This window comes from Mustela nivalis, assembly GCF_964662115.1.
Source record: "Mustela nivalis genome assembly, chromosome: 2".
Lineage (NCBI taxonomy): Eukaryota > Metazoa > Chordata > Mammalia > Carnivora > Mustelidae > Mustela > Mustela nivalis.
Window position 1 is genome coordinate 117,872,401 of NC_139021.1, and position 18,782 is coordinate 117,891,182.

The 18,782-nt window shown below is 38.2% G+C and overlaps 1 protein-coding gene and 1 pseudogene across 2 annotated transcripts in view; one reads left to right on the top strand and one right to left on the bottom strand.

Moving 5' to 3' along the window:
• PCDH15 (protocadherin related 15) overlaps positions 1-18,782 on the bottom strand; it is a 1,700,294-nt gene that overhangs the window by 737,785 nt on the left and 943,727 nt on the right. The window lies entirely within an intron of this gene.
• Positions 6,405-6,983, top strand: LOC309860620 (peroxiredoxin-1 pseudogene; annotated as a pseudogene). The gene has a single exon. The product of its transcript is annotated as a peroxiredoxin-1 pseudogene (transcript).

The following is an 18,782-nucleotide window of genomic DNA, read 5'->3' on the forward strand; positions in this document are numbered from 1 at the left end:
CTTAATCTCAGGAAACAAGGTGAAGGTTGCTGGAGGGCAGTGGGGAAGGGATGAGGTGGCTGGGGATGGACATTGGGGAGGGCATATGCTATGCTGAGAGCTGTGAATTGTGTAAGACTGATGATTCACAGATCTGTACCCTCCAAACAAATAATACATTATATGTTTAATTTTTTTTTTAATTCATCAGTTAGGATAAGCAAAGATATGCTGTAGTGACAAACAGAAAGAAATAAAACAGGCTTAAAACAACAGAAAGTATATATTCTTATTCATTCTCCATATCCAAATGGTTCTGCTGTCAGAGCTGCTCAGAAGAGCAGACTGGCAGAAGCGAAGAGTGACAACTCAGCAGACAGAAGGAAATGTGGCAAATTACACACTGACACTTAAATTTTTCCTTCAGAACTGAGTTTCATAATTGCACTTTTAATCACAAATATCATGATTAGATATAATTTTAAGAAAACAAAAACAGAACACCCGCAGAAGTGCAGTCCTGTAATGTGCCCATATGGAGAACCAGAAATATTTGGTACTAGGTCTAATGGCTGACTGCCCTCAAAAAACCATTCTGAGAGAATCCTTATCAACAGTTGCTATTGAAGGTGAAGTTCAGAGTGATAAAGTCCAGTTAATCAATGTAAAGTCATTAATCCAGTAATACTCAGAATAAAATGTGAATCTCTTTCCAAAGCCTTTTCCTCCATTGTTAACATTTTAGTTATTTTTGAAATGTACTTTATTAGACTAATCATAAATCACTTTATTAATATTCCATTTAATACTCTGATTTAATAACCAGTTTATTATACCCTATCATCATTACCAAGTAAACAGGGCTCTTCTTAAAAAGTATGTATTTATATAATGTAATGACCACTGCCAACTTGCCCAATCCAGGAACTACAATAGTACTGATACCATGCACCTGCACCTCTCTAGGGCCTTACCTCCTCCACTCCACTCCAGGCGGTAATCTCTCTTCCAGATGCTACACAAGGGCCATACTTATAGGCAGACCTTGCTGAGGACAGACATCTCAGGTCTCTGTGCACTATACAACTAAATTGCATTTAATCGGGATATATCACATGTTCCCTCTGATCTGAAATTCATACACGGCTTGAATGAAGTTGACAAATGACGAAGCTATCCTAAACAAATATATATTCAAGAAGTCGCATGTCTTAAAAATGTAGGATGCTTTAAGCCTTTAGGTTGGCTCTCTGAAATGTACAGAACAGAAAGAAGAAAGGTGAGCAAAATTGACAAATGATCTAAGTTAGAGTGCAAGGTTAAAAACCTAGTATTATTTTTCTTCTTTTTAGAATTAATACCAGGAATGACAGAGAGCTATAAAGAGGCCCACATCTACACAATATAATATTTTAAAAGCCTTTAATCTTATAACTTATGAATAAGAAACACAAGTCTGCAATCATTATAGATTTATTATAGTAAGAAATAGGGCCAAGTGTTTGGTTGTTTCATTCAAAATAATTTACAGGAAAACTGTGGCTACAGTGAGACATATGATGTTAAAATATAAGTAAACAGGAGTTCTGTAAGCTGCCATCTTTCCAAGTGTATGAAAGTCCTTCAAACCTTCCCATCATAGCAAATGCTATTTCCACCATCTGAGCTCTGTTTCTTTCCTTATCATGTATCTCTGCCTCTGCTTATCCTACTCTTATTCAGTTCTCAACTTAGAACTGTTCTTTACAAAAACAACTGAACACAGCTAACTCCAGAATGATTTAGTCACCGATCTTGTTTTCCTATAATACACTGTAAATGCCACTGTGACAGATTTATGAGTTTTCTGGTCTGTGCCCCTAACGATGCTATAAAATCTTTAAGAGAAGTGTTAGTTTTCTATGGCTATTGTAACCAGTCACCAAGGCTATGTGGCTCAGAACAACAGTTCTGTAAGAGATAGTCTCATTGGCTTAAAATCAAGGTATGGGCAGGGTTGTGTTCTCTTCCTAGGGTCTATAGAAAAATTTAGTTCCTTGTCTTTCCTATCTTCTATATACTGTCTACTTCTCCTGGCTCATGGTCCTTCCTCCATCCTGAAAGGTAGTAACAGCCAGATAATTTCTTCTCATAGCATATCCCTCTCACTTCTTCCACACTCCCATTTCCCTCCCATGCAGAATTCAACTGTTTAAGTTTTCCACTTTTAAGAACCCAATTGATTACATTGTGTACATCCTGCATAATCCTTTAATTTTAAAGTCAGCAGATTAGCTAACTTAATTTTTCCTGAAATCTAAATTTTCCTTTGCCATGTAACATAGTATACTCATAGATTCTAGAAATTCAGATGTGGAATGTTTGGGAAGGTTTTACCCTTTTTATCCCAAGTAGGATAATAAATTATCTGGTGTGTGTCATGAACTCAATAATTATGGTATTGAAACAATCAAGTTTCAGGATATAGTCAGCCCATTTTACTCAGCACCATTGACATAGGTTATATTCATTTATTTTTTTGAACATCTGAAGCAGACAAGGACCTACTACATCAACAGTAGGTCACTTTGACTAACTAGTTTATTTTAAAAATCTCCTATGAAAGAGTTATTTTCAATTAATCTGTTCGGGTAACAGATGAGGAAACTGTTTCCCAGACAGGAGATGTGACTAAACTGTTTCCCAGACAGGAGATGTGACTTTTTTCAAGATCATGCATCTTATGTCTTCTCAAATCTTAGCCTTGTCAATGCTGGATATCCTCTTGGCAAAATAGTCTTATATAAGTGGTCTTAGTTATTGATCCTCTGCTATCAAAGTCCCTAAGGGGATCACCTCAGTCCTATGCTTGCCAGGAAGCACCGTGCCTCACTGTTGTCCCTACTGAGACTCTTTCTCACTGTTTTCAATTTTGCAACTCTTTAGGCATCAAAGTGATATTTTATGGGAGAAGATATTTGCAAGTGACATATCAGATAAAGGGCTAATAACAAAATCTATAAAGAACTTATCAAACTCAACACCCAAAAAACAAACAAAAAATCCAGACAAGAAATGGGCAGAACACATGAACAGACATTTCTCCATAGAAGACATCCAGATGGCCAAGAGACACATGAAAAAATGTTCAACCTCAGTCATTGCCAGGAAAATACAAATTAAAATCATAATGAGATACCACTTCTCATCTGTCAGAATGGCTAAAATTAAAAGCTCAGGAAAGAAAAGATATTGGTGAGTATGTGGAGAAAGGGGAACCCTCTTATATTTCTGGTGGGAATGCAAATTAGTGCAACCATTGTGGAAAACAGTATGGAGATTCCTCAAAAAGTTAAAAATAGATCTACCCTATGACCTGGCAATTGCACTACTACTTTGGATATTTACCCCAAGGATACAAATATAGTGATTTGAAGGAATACATGCATCCCAATGTTTCTAACAGCAGTGCTGAACTGCTAAACTATGGAAAGAGCCCAGATGTCCATCAACAAATGAATGGATAAAAAGATGTGGTATACATAGATAATAGAATATTACTCAGTCATCAAAATGAAGGAAATCTGGTCATTTGCAATGACTTGGATGGAACTAGAGGTTATTATGCTAAGTGAAATAAGTCAGTGAGAGAAAGACAAATACATATTATTTCACTCAGATGTGGAACTTAAGGAACAAAACAGATGAACATAGGGGAAGGGAAAAATAAGATAAAAACAGAGAGGCAGGCAAACTATAAAAGACTCTTAACTTTAGGAAATAAAATAGGGTTGCTGGAGGGGAGGTGGGTAGGGAAGGGGATAACTGGGTGATGGACATTAAGGAGGACATGTGATGGAATGAGCACTGGGTGTTAGGTGCAACTGATGTAAATTCTACCTCTGAAACTAATAATACACTATATGTTAATTTAATCAAATTTATTTTTTAAAGTTATATTTTATTCACAGAGGTGCTTAATATCTTGATGTCATTCTGGTTCTTGCTGCAGGTGGTGGACTACTTCATTCTTCCCTCTGTGTCACATTTTATAACTTTCATAATGCAATAGAGCTACTTAGACTCTAGGGATTCAGGGTCTCTGTCACACACACACACACACACACACACATACATACATACATACACACAGAATTTTTTTTCAGCTTCTTACAACCATAAGTTTTAGACATACATTCATGAGCCTAGGCTGGCTCAAATTCAAGGAGAAACTATGTATTTGACCCTTATATTTGATTACAGTCTAATGAGTATGTTCAGAAGAAGAGGCTATGGTCTACATACTTGACAGATTTGTAAATTAGATTTTTCTTTCAAAACCAAAATTTGGACTGTGGGGAAAGAAATCTGTCCCAGGAATCTCTGCACAGTGTTAATATACCTAGAGTATATTTGGTTGTCTTCATTAAGGGCACTTAATAAGTTCTCAAGTAAAAATTCACACGAACAGGAACAATAGAGAAAAAGGGGAAAATGAAATGACTAATGGGATTAGGATGGTGCCCAGCTTCCGTTTTGCATACTTATGTCCCTACAACAGAGGGCCTGCTGTCCTTTATCCCTTGCATCCCTTGAGGAGAACAAATACTGTTACGGAGTATTTTAATCTTTCAAAATTAATAGTCATATTTGGTATTTCCCTACTGAATTACACAAATATGAAAAATTATACTTGATAATTTTCTTATATTTAATTTTTAAAACTTGCACATATGTATTTATCAATAAAATTCATTAATAAATCATTAAGATTATCAATAAATTTATTATGAATTAATAAATAATGTATTAATTGATAAATTATAAATAATATATAATGCAGTCTCCACAAAACTTAAAATTATTTTGGATTTCCATAGTTTGTAACACAATGTATAGAAGTTCAGACAAACATGACTTCAGAGAATAAGTCTATGAGGATGAATACACATATTCTTTGGTCTTAGATTCTTAAAATCTTATTTGGTCAATGGGTTAAGAGTTAAAAGGTATTTCTGTAAGCAGAATCTAAATTTGCTCATTTTATGATACTAAAAGGAAAGTAAAAGGCCTAAAAACTCTAAATTTTTAGAGAAAAATTCTGCATTCTAGGATGGTAGATAGATGTTCAATTATTTCTTTATCATTTTGATTTCAAGTGATTATTTTGACAAATTAAATACCAATGTCTTTTTCTTTCTTGAGAGAAAAATTATGTTGATTATTCTTTGTAGGAATATCCAATATAGAATTGTTATCTTACCAAGTATATATTTTAATATACCAATTATTACCTTGCCAGTTGTATACTGGACATTCCTATAGAGAAAAACAATTCATTAAATTGTATACAACATTGAGTAGAGGATCCAGAGAGCCATCAAAGTTAAACTTTTTTTTCAACAAAACACAAAATTAAAATAATTGTAAAAATTGATAATTTTCTACCACATGGGTGATTTTTTAAAAAATCATGGCAAAGCATTGAAGATTACTATTTTTGTTGCAAAAATTTAACATCATTCTGAATCAACTAATTTCTCTTTCAAACTCAATTTGCTCGCAACTAAACTCAAGATCTCTCTTCTAACTGTGGACTTTTTAGGGGTTCTGTCTCCGTGAATGGTCCTGCTCTTGGGACTACTTACTTTAGCTTTGTTTCCCTTTATTCTCCTCCCTCCTGGTTTTTAATAAATCATACATTATCTGTGCATGTGTGTATGTATACATATATACATATTATATATATAATATGAATATATATATATATATATATATATACACATATACATAGTATATATGTATTTTCCTCTCTTCCCTCCTGGTTTTTAATAAATCACACATCATGTATGCATGTGTGTGTGTGTGCGTGTGTATACATTATATATATATATATATTTTTTTTTTCTCCCAATCTCTCCATCAGTCTCTATATATAGTTTCCTTCTCTAGCTAATCTGACCCTTTCATGGTTTAAGCCACCACTATCTCCTACTTGGACTATGCCACAGGTGTGTATCTTGTCTAAGTGTTATTTTTCTCTATCAGATGTTATGGGAATTCATTCTTCCCACTAGATCTAGTGATCTGTCTTAGAACAAATGGGATCATGCTGTCACACCTTCCCTTCTACTCTCACCCCCTGCTTTGTTTTATTTTCCTTTTCCTTCTAAAGATTTCATTTATTTATTCGACAGAGAAAGAGAGAGAAATTCATTTTGAAATTCATTTGCTCCTCTACATCTTTCACTGACGATCGTGAATTATGTACATATGTACATATGTATGTACGTATTTATACAGACTCCCCGCCCCCCTCCCCCGTTAGAGCAATATATCTTTGTAATTTTGTATAGTTCCAAAAAATTCCATTTAAAATATGGGTGTAGAGGTCTTCTTCCTGACTGGTCTCTGGTGTGTTCTGTTTCAAATCTGCCAATAAAAAGATGTCTTCAGGAAATGCCAAAATTGAGCACCCTCTCCCCAACTTCAAAGCCAAGGCTGTTATGCTAGATGGCCCGTTCAAAGACATCAGCCTCTCTGACTACAAAGGAAAATATGCTGTGTTCTTTTTTCTTCTTGACTTTATCTTTGTGCGCCCCCATAGAGACCATTGCTTCCAGTGACAGGGCAGAAAGATTTAAGAAAGTCAAGTGTCAAGTGATTGGTACTTCTGTGGGTTCTTGTTTCCATCACCTGGTAGAGATCAACAAACCCAAGAAACAAGGAGGACAGGGGCCCATGAACATTCCCTTATATCACACCCTAAGTGTACCATCCTTCAGGACTATGGAGTTTTAAAGGCTGATGAAGACATCCCATGTATTTTTATCATTGACGATGAAGGCATCCTTCCACAGATCACCGTGAAGACCTCCCTGTTGGTCACTCTGTGGTTGAGAGTAAGACTAGTTGAGTTTCCTGAAAAGCATGGGGAAGTGTGCCCAGCTGGCTGGAAGCCTGGCAGTGATACCATTAAGCCTGCTGTCCCAAAAAGCAAAGAATATTTCTCTAAGCAGAAGTGAACCCTGGGCCATTTTAGGGCCAAACTGCCCTAAGCGGCCAAACTGCCCTAAGCGGCCATGAAAAATCTCTTTTGTACTACTATCCATGTTAAAACACAAGACTTTAGACTCAGTGCAGGTATGGTATGGGACAGGACAGGCCCTTCCTGTAGGAGCTAAGAAGGCAAGATTTTCTTCCTCTGGAGAGAATGGCCTAAGCTGTGCTCTGGGGCAGTTTGACTGAGCTGTACAATAGTGGGGCATCACTTTTGGTCTTTCATTGTTGTTGCTAAACTTGAACTAAGAAAAAAAAAATGTAAAGAAAGAAGAGGCGGTGTAGGGATCACATAAGCATAAAATTCTGATTGAGATTCAGTTGTTTCCAAACCCTACTGAATATGCTTTTCATATTCTAAGTCATTGATTTTTTAAAAACCTATTCATTATTTATTTACTGTACCAAAACATGTCAGCAATCTTAAATTTCAGTATTTCATATCACCCTGCATTCTGCCAGGTCAACAAGGAGTGCCATTATCTGATACTTCCTTATTTGACACCTCACTGTCTTGAGGGGATGTGGTTGAACCTGTTGTTTTTGAAGTGCTTTCTCATAAGTTTCTAGTTATTCGTTTTTCTTGAATTAATTTATTTGAGAGGCAGAAAGCATGCTGGGAAAGGCAGAGGAAGGGACTCTTTAAGCAACTCCCCACAGAGACTGATGGGAAGCCTGGATCCCATGACCCTAAGATCACGAAACCAGGAGTTGGGTACTTCACCCACTGAGGCACACAGGCATCCCAGTTTCTAGTTATTCTTATCAGCAGTGCCATCACTGGCCAGTTGTTCTTTGCAGTAATCTCTAGCGATGGGATCAGGCTTATAGAAAATCCAGAATTCAAGAGTTTCTTTGCAAGGCTGTTTGCATTATGTCTCTTTTAATGTCAGCGTGACCACAGCCCTTGGAAAACTTTTGAAGACTTTTCAGTAAACAGAAGCTGATTTTCATATGATTTGATTACATAAGTTAGCTTGCGTGTATGTGTGTGTAAGGGGGTGTATGTTATGGAATGAAGCACTTAGTATCATAAGACAAACAAATACATTGTGATTGCCTTCAAACGTCACACATTTTGGGAGATCTGCTCCCAAAGCCACAGTGAACCTGGCTGAGAAAAGCGACTTCCGTTGTCAGATGGGAGGGAGCTGGGGAGCTCTCAGTGACCAGTACCAACTGCCTGTGTGGGCTCAGGTCTAGCACCCACAGGTCACTAAAGAGTCCTGTGTTTTTTTTTTTTTCCCCCTCTAAGACCATATCTCACTTTACATATTTAAATGAACTCCCTTGGAATTGATAATTTCACAGATGCTATTTGGCAAACGTCCTCGTTTGAATTTAAATCTTACAAATTTAGAGATGCGATTGAAAATGTTTTCAAACTTCATTATCATTGGAAATGAAATCGGAGGGCATCTCTTCTAAGGCGCTCATTTGATAATAGAAGGAAACCTTAGAGGTATTGCAGTGTGTGGACTCTGGGAGTTTTTTCTTTCTTTTTCTGTAAGATGCTATCCTATTTCTTTTCTGCAACAAATGAGACTGGAAGTCCAGTGGCGATTACCTTTTAAATGTAGACCAAACTGTTAGGAATATGAAGTGACTACAGCCAAGAAAGTGCTTGTTGTCCTTTCTGGAATGTAAATTATCTGCAGGGAGGGAGCAAGACTAGAGCAAGCCCTAGGAGAGGAGAGGGGAGAAGGGTGAGTGAAGGAGAGAGAGGGAAGGTGAGTGAGAGGGCAAAGGGAGGAGAGAGAGAGAGGGAGAGAGAGACAGAAGACAAAGAAACAGGAAAGAGAAGAAATAAGGATGGAGGAGAAGGTTGGGAAATGTAGGAAACAAAACACAAAGAAGAAAGCGATGAGTACCATCTCCCCGGAGTGAAGAAGGTCAGTCAGTACATAAACAATGAATCCTGGAACACTGAAACAAAAACAAAAGCAAAGAACGAGTAGGTAGAAGGAACTAAAGGAAGTTCCTCTACATAAAAAGGAACTATTCAAAACTGACAGAGTTGAAGGTGGTAGAGAAATAAGAGAAAACTATGGAAAAGGTAGAGACAGCCAAATGCTTACTGGGTTTCTCTTCTCCCAGATGCCATAATAAGCACAGCTAAAAAATCCACGGGCTCCATGGGCAGGAAACCCTGCAGAGAAGTATAGGACCCTGAAACAAGTATAGTGAAGGTGTATGATCTTTCTATGAAGGGTGTGGTCCATTTAATATGTTGCAGGTGATTGTGTGTGTGCATTAATGTTTTCAGGCAAATAGAACCCAAATAAATACTGAATAATTATGAGGAAACCTGAAGTCTACCTTAATTGGAAAATGGAAATATTATACTATACCAAAGTGCATGTATTAATCACTGCCTATATGCTAGGAAGCCTCATGAACCATTCACAGGCATCATGTCAGTTAATTCCACCAGCAGTCCAGTTAGGCTACCATGACCCTTGTTTAAGAGATGGAGGTCTGAGTCTGAGGGAGGTTACATCACTCATCAAAATGCCTGCATTGATTGTGTCAGAAGTTGGAGAAGGTCTGTCTGACTCCCAAGCCCATGCTTTAGCCACTCCTTCCATCTCCGCACACCACCAAGGAGTATCCTATGTTAATCCTCCCACATTCCCCTTCTCTCGGACTGCACATACAATGCATCGTGTCTCAGGTTTGAATCTATTGCAGCCTGTCACTCATTTTCAAAGTAACTCAAAACTATCTCACTCTAAAAATCTCTCTAGGACTTTCGCAGACTTCGACACACTTTGAAGAATGACATCCTGCCCTTCACAACCTACAGTATATTGACTTATACTTGTAATCTGTTTGTTCCTTGTATTGATGTTCTGTATGAACTAGGCTGTAGCACTCATGAGGTCCAAAAAATGTACCTTATTGATGTTTGCATCTCCAGAACTTAGCAAGAAACTGGCACATCAGGGATGTTAATACATATATATTGAATAAATGAATAGGGGTTGATCATACTGGCATGATTCTCTAAGGTTCCATGGGTCAGGGTCTATATTATCTAACTTTCTTGAGTCCTGTAGCACTCTGTCCTAAGCTTTCAAAACATAGTAGTTCAGGCTGTGCCAGTTTGAGCCATGCTGCCTGAAGTAGGAGCATGGCCCTTATATGTAGGAGACCAATGACCTGAACCAGGACAGTTTGCTATCCATAGAGCTTCAATTTCCTCATCTGTAAGATAGGAATAATAATAGAATTTATCTCATGGGATTCTTGTGCAGTTTAAATAAGTTGGATAAGAGAATATATACTTTGCCGAATATTCCTTTTTTCTTCTTGCTCTTCTAGAAATCTGCCTCTTTGCAAAGATTGCATTTTTCTATAGCACTGGCAACCTATTTAAACACACACACACACACACACACACACATCCTGTGTATTATATATATACAAGCCGTGTAACTCGAGTGTGTAGTATGTATGCATCTGGCACTCAGAAATCACTCAGTTGTGATTAACAGAAATCTGATGTGCACATAATAGAAGTTGCATATGCTTTCTCTACCTGAATAGACAAATGGATGGATAAATATAATATACACAATGCATTATTAATATTTTTTTAAAATGCTGTTTTCTTTTCCCTGCGGGGATACCATCCCAAGTACATCCTGTGTACCCAGCAGAGCCGCCATGGCCCAGGGCTGGATCTAGCCCCCTGCAGTGTGGAGTTGGCACGGCCTTGTCTGCACCCTGTCTCAGGCTCAGTCTGAAGAGAGCTCATCAGTATTCCATGTGTTCAACAGAGACACTTAATAAACTCAGAGTAGCAGGATGGTCATCACTGAACAGTCTAATTGAGTGGCCCTGAGGGACAGTAGAAGGTCTTACATGAGCAGAAAAGATGAGTAGCATGAGCTAGGCTGCTGATCCAGGAATCAGCGCCACTGGGGGATCCACCAACATTGTGAACACACGCCCGGAAGGGCGACTGCGAACTAGAGAAAAGAAAGGCGGGAAGCACACCGGAGAGAAGGATAGGTTCAGTTTGAGTTTTCCATGGACTTGGCTCAGTGACACGCTATGATGGTGTCAATGACAGCTGAATCTCTCAAAAATCACACATATATACACATAGAGCTTGCCTAAATAGATTTTCCAACAGGATGCAAAAACCCCACAAAATAGAAATAAACAAACCAAAAATCCTGGCTGTAGGCAGCATCTCCCTAGCACGGGTGTCTATGGATTGTTTTTGTCCCCGCATCAATGTTGAGCAACGCCAGAGAAATCAAACGCTCATTAAGTATGTTTCTGAACTGCTGTTTGAACCCTAGCTGCTCTTCTTGAACTGCATCAACCTGCCCTATGTTGTTGAAAGAGACATTTCATCTCTCTAATATTTTCTCTAATTTCAGGGTTTACTTATTTCAATAACCTCTAATTGGGTCATTCTGTCAAGGGCTGACAAAAGTAAAGGAGACAGTTTCTGTCTTCAGCAATTTATAATCTCAACATAAAACAAACGTTAGATGATGTGTTGGAATATAAAGAGGGGAGAGAGGTATTATTTTTTCAACTTGATTGCAGTATAATTGACAAAAATTTCACCTGTGTAAGGAGCATGGTATGGTGTCTGGATATTCACCCATTGCAAAATGATGGCCATAATCAACCCAAATAACACAAGCCATCAACCTGCACAGCTATCTTATTTATGTATTTACTTGGCTGTGTATTTGTGGATTGATGCATGTGTTTCTCTGTTTTGCCATGGTGAGACCAGTCAATATCTACTGTCTCAGTGAATTTCAAACACACATGCAGTGTTAGTAACGGTTACCATCATACTGGATATTAGATCCACAGAACTTGCTCCTCTGTACCCGGAAGTCTATACCCTTTGACCAACCCTTCCATGTTTAATTTTGCTTGAGTGTCATTAGTAACAACATCAAAGAATAATGAATAAGTTAGTATCAAGGAATAAACAGAATCTGAGTAAAATCTGGAAGGGAATATTAGATTCTGATGTCATGATAAAATAGCCCAGAGGCTAGTGACTGCACACGGAGCTAAGGAAAAGGTCGGGTTTGACCTTTTTCCCCTCCTAGTTATACCACACCAGGAAGCAAGTTCACCTCTTCATGCCACTAGAACCTCCTGACCTGGGTAGGGAGGAATAGAAGAGAAGTGCTTCATATGGTTGTTGTTCATATCATCTCCAGGACCTCCTGGAGTTCTCCTGAAAGTTAAACTAAGGAATGCAATGTACCTGGAAACTTGGTTAGTAAATGCTAAATAAATGTTGGTGGTTATTGTTAAGAGATAATGGTTTATACATAACATAAATGTCGATATGCTTTCTGATTTCAAAGAACTTGTTGAATATGCAGGGATGGGGTGTATGCAAATACATAGGAACAGAACAGTGTCTGAGAAGTCACGGTATTAATACAGTCAGTTGCAAAAACTGAGCACTACAAACATTGAGAAATAGCTTCTAGGGGTATCTCTCCCTTTCTCTGTCTGTCTCTGTTCATCTGTCTGTCTATCTATCTCTCTCTCTCACACACACACACATACACACACGCAAAACAAAAACAGACTGGGGATGTGGTCAGCTGGAGTTCCATGAATGGGACGAGTGCACAGATGAGCCCAGGACAGATAGCGATCACAAATAAACACATGCTGTTTTGTTACCTTCAGATACATTAATACCTAATGCCTCCTGCATAAAATCATGATACAGTACGCACAATCCCTGGTGTTGCGCCAAGAGACCTGTACACGTCTGAAAACCCAGAATGCCATGTCAGTGCACCATACTGCTTTCTCAAATTATATAGTCCTCAAGTTCCTTAACTTGGAAACTCAAAATCTGTCCTGTGAATAGTTTCTTACTATGTCTACCCTGAATTCTTCAGCAAATTTTCCACTAGTATTCTCCCAAAACCCAGACACTGCACTTAATTCTATTAATACACAGATCACATTGCACATTGACTATCACTGTCATTATTATACTTGGATGAAGATACTGCCTTGATTTTTAAAAGATTTTATTTATTTATTTGAGGGGGGCAGAGGGAGAGGGACAAGCTGACTCCCCCTGAGGGGAAGACCCTGAGGTCATGACCTGACCAGAAGGCAGACACTTAACTGACAGAGCCCTCCAGGCACCCTGAGACTGCCTTACTGTCTTTTCTAGAGTTGATATACAATAAAATGTTAACTAAATAAGTGAATCAGAACATGTGGACCAAGGCAATGTGGCCGTACATGCAGAGGGAGTGAAGGGAGAGGAATACTCAGTGCAAAAGAAGTAGGGTAGAAAATTACCACACTGTCAAAAAATATCAAAACTAATTCATTAAAAATATAGCTCCTTACAGAAATATAAATAAGAGTGGGACACTTTCAAAACCACAAAAAAGGAAGAGGTAGAATGTTCACCAGGAAGAAGAAGGAGGCTGATATGTAGACAATCAGAAAAAGTCAGTACAAAGAACCTCCAAGAAAAACAAAGTTGCAAGGAAGGTGGATCAATAGGGCTGCTTGCTAAAATGGTAGATTATAGGATTTGTCCAAGAAAGTGGCTGGTGGAGGCTTTAGAGAGCACAGTTTTAGTAGGGTTGTGAGAAAAAGCAAATTGTAGAGCTTAAGGGAATTGGTGGAGAAATGGTGGTAACAGGAGAGATTTGACAGGAAAAGACCCAACTAAGAAAAACCACTGTACCATGAGCTGTATGTGTCACTGACGACTTGAAACCACGCAGGGTTGCGGTGACATTTTTGCTCAGTCTCATTGTCTATTAAGGTTACTTGAAATGAGTTCTGCCTTTCATGCATTTCATGCAATTAGGATATTAGTACTTTATTTTTCAATAGGTTCCAGTTTTCAGGTATTAGAACCCTGCAGGAAGTATCCACCTTACCAGTTAACGTTATTTTAATCTGCAGTGCTAGGACACTGAATTAGACCTTCCCCTTCTTTTCCCTCTCTTCACAGGACAAATGGGGCATCTGAAGTATTAGTACTTAGCAATTCCAGGTTATCTTGGAAATAACGTGTGTATTAGAAAGAGAAAGCGCATGCGCACAGGTGGGCACAGGTGAGTAGAAAGAGAATCTTCTAAGTACAAAAATTGGTCTTCTCTTTATCAGAGCTCCCCCTCCCCCCAGTTATTTAGCTCTCTGGCTCTCCAGAGTATACAGATGGACTTTAAGTGAGCCAATTACTAGAGTATACAAAAGTCATAGAAGTAATTAATCGTTCTCGGCACAAGGTCAGAGCTTAAGAGTTTATATCTGAACGTGCTTAGTAGACAATTGTTGCTGAAACAAACTATGTATAAAGGTGTATGTTTTTCAAACCTTTACTCTAAAACAAAGTCCTGGGGGCGGTGGGAGTGCTTAACAAGGACCCATGTGATGACTCATAGTCAGAAAAGAGGAGACAAGAAATGCAGGTGTGGGTATAATCTAAAGAGAGGACACAGCCAATCTTTTGACTCAGAACAAAAACAAATACTGTCAGATGGAATAGATTACAGACAAAAAGGTGTTTATAACATACGAAATGAAAAACTTAAGAAGAATGCATGCTATGGTTCTTTGTCTAAAATGTGTATTAAAATGTGTATTATGCAGGTAGATATGTCTGTGTGCACACATGTATTTGCTCACTTTCTATGAATGCTGCCTTAAGAAATCAAATTTAAATTGAGGGATGAAGATGTTTCACAGACAACATAGCTCACTGAAAACTACTTATAATCTTCAGTAATCATATTTAGCTTAATTTGATTATAACTGAAAGAAACTAGGAGAAACGGTTGCATGATATTATGTCCATGGAAAGATAATGTTGTCAAGAAGAAGACCACGTCATCACTAGCCCTCAGGGAGATTCAAATTAAAACCGCATTGAGATATCACCTTACACCAGTTAGAATGGCCAAAATTAACAAGACAGGAAACAACATGTGTTGGAGGGGATGTGGAGAAAGGGGAACCCTCTTCCACTGTTGGTGGGAATGCAAGTTGGTGCAGCCTCTTTGGAGAACAGTGTGGAGATTCCTCGAAAAATTAAAAATAGAACTTCCCTATGACCCTGCCATTGCAAACCTGGGTATTTACCCCAAATATACAGATGTCATGTCTCTTTCTAATACACACATTAACAGAGATTTTTCCTCTTATTATAGATTTAATATGGACAATTTGAAAATACAGAGGAAATCATACAACATAAAATGAAACATACCCATTACCCATATATCATTTTCTCATTCTTTCTCTCTCTCTCTTTCAGGATTCATTCATGAACTCAAAATCAACACAGAATCAATTATAAGAGACCCTGTATACAACTTCACTTATTTACCTCCCTGTGACTAGCACGTTAGAATAAGAGACATCTTTTAGAGGTATTTTCCCCCCATCCCACAACACACTTTAGCAGATGGCCCTGTTTCCTCCCTTCCCCGCCCCAGACTCCACACAATCAATGTGGGATCAGGGCATACGTTCCCATTCAAATAAACTTGTCAGTGCTCATAATGTGTGAAACCACAAGCGAGAATATCAATTCCAATGCTATCTATGGGTAGAATGAGGCCATTAACTGAAAATGTATTATGTTCTTTTATTTTCTATCAGTTAGCTAAATTCTTACTTTTAAAATTTAATATAAGACAATCAATCTCACTGACACTATTAATGTTTGCTTAGATATAGTCATCAAACAAATGAAGTGTCCACTATGGAACAGGCTGTCTGCAAATTTTATTACTGAATCTAGAAACTTCTCCCAGCAATGTGAGTGAAAAATATGAAAAGACTCAAAACTTAGCCAAAGTTTTCAAGTGAAAAAAATGTGTTATAAAGTATTTAATAATAATTATATAATATATTTCCCTTAGAAGCAGTTCTACACATTTGGCTAATACCAGAATATTTTATTTCAGGATAACTCTCGTATGCCTAAAAGGAAAAAAAAAAAAAAAAAGCAGAGGAAACTGTTTTTCATTAAAAGTCCAGAAGAATCCTATTATTTCATATAAGAAAAACCTAGTCTTTTATCCTAATAGACTGTTATCCTAATAGCCTTATGGTAGTTTAAATTTTTTCTTCTTTATTTCTCTCTATTCAAAACTCTTCACCCTTTATTCGACCAGTTGCCAACTACCATAACAGGCCAATCCAACCAGCATTTTAACTAGGGCAAAGTATTCTTTTCATTTTTCGCTTTCCTCACAGGTTTCAATCATGTTTAGGATGTCACCGTTATCATCCTTCCATCTAATCTTCTATACCTGCATCCCCAAGTATTTGAGTTAAAAACACCTTGCTTCAAGAAATTCTTACTGCATATTCCAATTTAGTGTGATTTTATTTCTGAGTTCTGATTTACTCCTTCATTGTGTGGGCTCCCAATTTTCTATAGTTTAAAAAAAAAATAGCAGGGCGCTTGGGTGGTTCAGTGGGTTAAAGCTGCTGCGGTCATGATCCCAGAATCCTGGGATCGAGCCCCACATTGGGCTCTCTGCTTGTTGGGGAGCCTGTTCTCCCTACCCCCTGCCTGCCTCTCTGTCTACTTGTGATCTCTGACTGTCAAATAAATAAATAAAATCTTTTTTAAAAAAATACCAAGTATAAGAACAATTTTCAGTCACACATCACTAAACAACTGAATAACAGTGATGCCACAGCGTCCCTGATTGGGGGGAAGTCAGAGAGAAGGAAAGACCTAGGGGGTGGGGCACCTAACGAAAAGACTGAGACACTGGCATGGGGTACATGGGAGGAAGCAAGGATGGAAGAGATGAGAGAAAGCACATAAAGGAAAGAGACTTCTATAAGACAGCATACAGAATTCATGCTTCTTTAAGGGCTCCAATCTCTTTGTCTTCCTGAAAACTGAGTAAGTCCATGGGAGTGGAAGGAGGCTGAGCAGGGGTCTCACAAGGGCTGCAGGGGGCCATCCCGACTTCAGTCCCCCAGGGGCAGGCCTCCTGCAGGCAGGAAGGTGGCGGGTGTGAGGCTGCACGTCGCTTCAGAAAGTAAATGATATGGTGGCCAGCAGTTACCTGATCTTATTTTGGAGTCTATGTGAACACACTTAGCAAGAGCAAATGAGCTTATTAAGGAAACCAATCTACAGCATTCCAAGTTAAACCAGGAGTCATTTCCTCTGATAACCTAAATTACATAGCTGAAAAGTACCGGGCCTGTGCCTTTCTAATGTGAGCAGTGACAGTGAAATTTTCCCCATTCAGTGTGAACACTAAATATGAATAAAAATAGAATGCCTTATGACACAGAAAACGATCAATACAGATTTGTCATCTATTCCTGAGGCAAAATTATTTTTTCTTCCTTTTTTTAAAAGATTTTATTTATCTGAGAGGCAAGGGGGGGGGGAGGAGAGAGAGAGACAGTATAAGCAGAGGTGGCGAAGGGAGGCAGAGGGAGAAGTAGACTTCCCCTAAGCAGGGAGCTTGACACAAGGCTCCATCCCAGGACTGTGAGATCATGACCAGAGCAGAAGGCAGAATGTTTAACCCACTGAGCCACCAACCTCCCTCCCTGGGGCAAATTTAAAATACATCCTTTTAAGAGAAAGTCATGCTGTTCTAAGTTTCATTGATTTTTAATTTTGCTTCAAAGTAGCAGTTACTGGGACGCCTGGGTGGCTCAGTTGGTTGGGCGGCTGCCTTCAGCTCGGGTCATGATCCCAGCATCCTGGGATCGAGTCCTACATGGGGCTCCTTGCTTGGAAGGGAGCCCGCTTCTTCCTCTGCCTCTGCCTACCACCCTGTCTGCTTGTGCTCACTTTCACTCCTCTCTCTGACAAATAAATAAAATCTTTAAAAAAAAGTAGCAGTTACCTTATTTATTTATTATGACACTTAAACATTTTATTTAGAATGTAGATTTGCGGTCACCAGAAATGGCAACAATATGAGCACTGAGCTCAGACACACTTAAAGCAAACAATGTGCTAATTAGCAACACTTTTCAAGGAATTAGGCTATTGACTATATGAAAATAAGTTGCTGTTGCTAATTATTCTGCAAGTCTCCAAAGAGTTGTATTTTTCTAATTATGAAAAATAGAAAATAGAAAGAAACTACTACTTCCAAGGAGTAAGAATGTCTTAATATGGGTGCAATTTGAATATTGTTTGTTATAAAAACAAATCGATTCATCTATCTTCAGATCATTCAATTTAGCCAAGCAAAGCATAACAACTAATATTGATCCCATTCTTTGCTGCCAGTAAGTGCAACCAGCTAACAGGGTAACAGGGGTAAGAGGGTCTGCTTGCCTCTGGCTGGGAACCCCAAATGCTGAACAAAGGTAGGGTAAAAACAATGCAAAGGAAAAATAAAACTCAATTTTCTACACAGTGGACACATTTGTCCCTTTCTTCCTTCTATTGAACCTAAAGTATTATGTATATCCTAACTCTTATTACATGGTATTCAAAGAAAAATCCCTCTAATATTCAAGTATCTAGGATATGCACATTCAGGACCCTGCAGACAGAATGTGTTAAATGGTCCATTAGGAGCCTGATGACTAACATTTCTTTCTAAAGTGCCTGAATTACTGTTAGTAAATATCTTACAAACTCTAATGTCAAATCTTTTACCATTTTTTTTCTTTCCAAATAAAATGGTGCTAGATGAAATAACATAATACCCAGTTAAAAGTGCTAACAGTAAAATCACCTAACATGTTTACTTTTGACCTTTTCAGAGACCTTATCTTATAGG